Below are 3895 nucleotides of genomic sequence, written 5' to 3'. Positions count from 1 at the left end.
GGGAAAGTTGACTTACACTGGTATGAACAGAACTTAGCTGGCTTCAGACACACGGCAACATAACAAGTGGCTAAAGCACGTTCTTCCAGCAATCATCTCACCACTGAGCAATGAGGGAAAGGCTCTGAGCTCTCATGCCTCCTGATGGCTTCAAGGTTTGGGGCTCTTCCCATGCACTTGTCTCTACCTGGAGGCAGTCTGCTCTCACTCTGCTACTCTGACAGGATGATCAGAAGCCGCATCTTGCTTTGTAACTCTGCTTTTGTGGTATCTGATAAGACAGGGGAGCTGGATTCTCTTCTAGTTTTCAAAATATGGTATTCTTGTTACTGACGTGGATTCCCAAAGCACAAGCATGTCTAGTTGAGTGTAGATCTCAAATTCCTTTATTTAATAGATTTAACTACTATAGGTTTCAGATTGTGGACTTTCTCCTGGACTTTCTGCTCTGCTGTGAACATAAATAACCAACAGACCTCAGAGCGACAAAACCACCCCTCCACTCCCTTCCCCATACCACTGACTAGATGCTAGACCTTCAGTGCTCACACCTAGGCCAGAGGTTTCCAGGGCAGTTAAGAGTGGGGTCTGGTGGCTGTACGGAAGGGTCCCTATCACCCGCACAGCCTCCATTGTGACCGGTCCATAGGTGGTCCTTGAGTGTCTGCTCATAGCGGAAGCTCCTTCCTCACACTGCACAGGGGTATGGCCACTCGCCTGTGTGAATGCTCTGATGCTTCATGAGGTGATGCTTGCGGATGAAGCTCTTGCCACAGTGTGGACACTGGAAAGGCCGCTCACCTCTGTGCAGCTTCCGGTGGTTTAGCAAGTGTTCCTTTCGCATGAAGCTCTTGCTACAGTCTGTGCACGGGTAGGGACGCTTGCCTGTGTGGATCATCTGGTGACGAATCAACGCAGAGTGGCCATTGAAGTCAATGCCACACTGAGGGCAGGAGAAGGGGCGCTCCTGTGCATGTCCCCTCTGATGAAGCAGGAGACTGATCTTAAGGGTGAAGCTACGACCACATTGCGGGCAACGGAAGGGCCTCTCAGTAGCATGAGCTCGCCGATGGCTGGTGAGTTGAGCCTGGTCAGCAAAGCGCTTGGGACAATCAGGACAGAGGAAAGGGCGCTCAGTGCTGTTGTGGACCCGAAGGTGATATGTGAGTCGTGAAGGGGTGAGTGAATGTCGGGGAGCAGTGAGGGCAGGTGGGTGGTGTCTCATTGGCATGATCCTGGGAGGTGCTACGAATATCTGTTTGTGGGGTGAAGTGCTTAGGACACTGGGCACAGGTTAAGGGGTGTTTCAGCAGCATGGCTACACTGATGTGTCATTAACATGTCTTGACTAAGACTCTTGCCACAGTGGTGGCATGAGAACACCTGGAGGTGTTCTCCAACTGGAGGTGGGAGTGGGTAGATTCCTAGCTGAGTAAAAGTCACTTGCCCCTCTGAAGCTTCAGGCAGGTCAGTGGTCGTTGGTCCAAAAGGTGCCATGGGTGTACACTGATGGCTTTTGAAAGCTATATCTGAAAATGCATCCTTGGCTGCTGCTGCTGCTGGTGGTGGAGCAGAGAAGGCTATTGGAACTTCAGGATACAAGGAAGCTCTAGCAAGGTCCTCGGCTTTGATGACAAGTTCTTCATCTGATTCCACTCTTTCTCCTGATGTTTTTCCTCCACTTTCCTTGTGGCTCCTTCCCTTTTTTCTCTCCCTTTTTCTGTTAATTTATCATGCATTCTTCTGGACCTTATTTATTGTGCCTCCCATTTGATTGTGCCTCGTTAATTTCTTTAGTAGTTTATAAATCATACTACTGGAATTTTGTCTAAGAAATGTCCATCTCTTCTCAAGGACTCTCCAGGACACCCCCTTGGTTCTGCTGACTAGCTTCTGGTGGGCAGAAAGCAATGAAGTGCGCACCTTCAAAACTGCTTAAAAGCAAAACTATGATCTGGCCCCGGTTCCCTTCACCATACACCTTCAGAATCCCTTTCCTTGGGTGCTGGGCACCAAATCACCATCCCCACCATAAAGTCCTTCCTTGTCCATGTCTGAGTGTGATGAGGAACGAGAAGGATTCCAGTGCTTTCCATTATTGTTTTTTATCTCCTTCTGGTCATTAAAGTTTATCCCTGAGAAATCCATTTTCCCAAAAATTTCATGTTTAAGAACAGTAATGGTCCTCTCGTGTGAATTCCCCAGGGCCATCCTTTATCATCCACTGATTTCACATCTTCTGTGAATTCCCCAGGCCCATCCTTTATCATCCACTGATTTCACAGCTGCTCTGAGGTACTTAATATAACTACTGTCGAGATTTGTAATGCTGTCTTGCTCTAGTATATAAAAGTACTATGCCTGTAGCATCTTACAATGCAGTGGTAGGTGATTTGGGTGACCACAGACTCGTCTGGTGACCTCAAAGCCACAGGCCTTCATGCCAATTGCAATTAGGAAAGAAATTTTAAAAGAAGAAAAAAAGAGAAATATTCATCTGTCTGTGCATCAATTTTAAATGTTGTGAACCCAGCCAAGTGTGGTGACACAACTGTAATTCTAGCACTTGGGAGTTAGAAACAGGACAATCCGGAGTTCAAGGCTATCCTTGGCCACATAGCAAGTGGAAGGCCAGCCTGAGATACATGATACTTGTTTTGTTTTGTTTAACTAATTTATAATTACTTCCGATCTTGTCTTCTAACCTCAACCGGAGGCTCTGTTTTGCCCGTTTTGCTCTGGATTCTGTTCCGCACAGTCTTTGGAGGATGCTATTAGAGGGATCTGTGCTTTTGTGAAGCAGCAAGAAAAAACATGGCAGAGAATATGAAACTCGCCCAGGAGAAGAACACAGAATCCCTTAGGAACAAAGCATGAGGAGCCTTGGTGTGGGCCCAGTAGACGAAGAAGGATACAAGGGACCTTGGGAACAGTGCTGGGGACTAAGTGTTCCCCTTACTGTGTTGTGAAACTGCTCTTGCTTTCCAGGACATTGCCCTTCCAACAGTGGGGTTGAGTCACCAAAGTCAACACTTTTAAAAGGTTGTATTTGTAGCTGGTGGTGGGAGCAAAATGAGAATTTGAAACCTAAGGGTCAGGCCCAGTTGGATTCCAAGGCTAAAAGCATCACCCTCCGTCTAAGCAGCAGGTGAATGCACTAGGGTTCTCTAAAGTCCAAGGAGAGGAATGGAGGAGGAAACATGGACCCAGCATGAGCAAGGAGGGGCCTGGGATGCCAGCAGAAAAAAAGAGGGATATTGTGGAGACCATACTGAGATTGGAATTTCAATTTGAGGGAAACGAATGGCTTGGTACTAGATGTTCTAGGCAGAAAACCAGATCTGTGGAATGTTATGCCAGCTAACTAAACTAGGAAGACGTTTTGAATTTCCCAGTAAAAACTAGCCAGGAACTCAACTTGTAAGGAGATGCAACTTTTTTTAATGAAGATTCCATACCCACCAGGGCTAATGCAAAGGTTCTATGCGAAACAGACAGACTCTTGTAGAAGCCACTTAGGCTGGGAATTGCCCAATCTGAACCCCTTGACAAGAGCTAATTAGAAAAGAACAAAATCGAAGCATTCATATAAAATAGTAGCTAGGAAAAGAATGTTGACACCAGGTTAAATACTATCAGAGAAACAATAAATAGATAAAAAGCTATGAGTAAGCAGAAAAAAAAAGTCTAGTAAACACATTTAAGAGCTAAGAGTTCTTCCTAGAGTCAACACCACAGAGGAAGCTGCTTCTGTCAGCTGTGGAGTCAGCCATAGAAATGTGACCAATGTGAACAGGATGCTTTTAAAATAAGAAAGTAGTCTCTGCAACTCCTTCCATGGGTATTTTGTTCCCCCTTTTAATGAAGTGTCCACATTTTGGTCTTCCTTCTTGAG

General features: G+C 46.1%; 1 pseudogene; it reads right to left on the bottom strand.

Annotated features, from left to right (window-relative positions):
- LOC116077173 lies at positions 1-2211 on the bottom strand (annotated as a pseudogene).
- Positions 2212-3895: the final 1684 nt, after the last annotated feature.

Source organism: Mastomys coucha, unplaced genomic scaffold (genome assembly GCF_008632895.1).
Source record: "Mastomys coucha isolate ucsf_1 unplaced genomic scaffold, UCSF_Mcou_1 pScaffold5, whole genome shotgun sequence".
NCBI classification, from domain to species: domain Eukaryota; kingdom Metazoa; phylum Chordata; class Mammalia; order Rodentia; family Muridae; genus Mastomys; species Mastomys coucha.
The sequence above is the reverse complement of the archived record's forward strand: the minus strand, read 5'-3'. Positions and strand labels throughout refer to the sequence as shown.